Genomic DNA, 571 nt, shown 5'->3' with positions numbered 1-571 from the left:
AGGTTGACTTTTTGAGAAAAAAAAATTATATATGTCTCTGTGTGTATGCATGTGTGTGTATATGTGTGTATGTGTGTGTATTGTGTGTGTGTGTGTGTGTGAGAGAGAGAGAGAGAGAGAGAGAGAGAGAGAGAGAGAGAGAGAGAGAGAGAGTGGAGCGAGGGAGAGGGAGGACAGAAAATCAGGGAAGAGGCAAAAAAACAGATTTATCTTATTCTCCATTATCTGTCCTCCATCAGCAGGCGGTTGTGGCATTTTCCCTCTCCAACCGCAGATCATTAGCATAAACAATTAGTACGTTTTAAGTACAGGTAACTTTGCTTGCACCTGTTTGCCACGAGTGATAGACGTAAACTCAACCAATCACCTTCTTCTTCTTCTTCAACTGGCTTTTCCATATTCATCATGGGTCGCCGGTGCGGAGCATTTTTTATCCACATCATATTATTAGATTGGCAGCTTCGTATTAAGGCCGGATGCCCTTCCTGACGCCACCGCAGATGTCGGCGGTGGACTTAGCCCTTACCTGAATAGGCATACCCTACGGCTGTTGGACATCTTGAACAGGAGG

This window comes from Penaeus monodon, chromosome 10 (assembly GCF_015228065.2).
Source record: "Penaeus monodon isolate SGIC_2016 chromosome 10, NSTDA_Pmon_1, whole genome shotgun sequence".
Classification (NCBI taxonomy): Eukaryota; Metazoa; Arthropoda; class Malacostraca; order Decapoda; family Penaeidae; genus Penaeus; species Penaeus monodon.
This window is presented reverse-complemented; position numbering follows the sequence as displayed.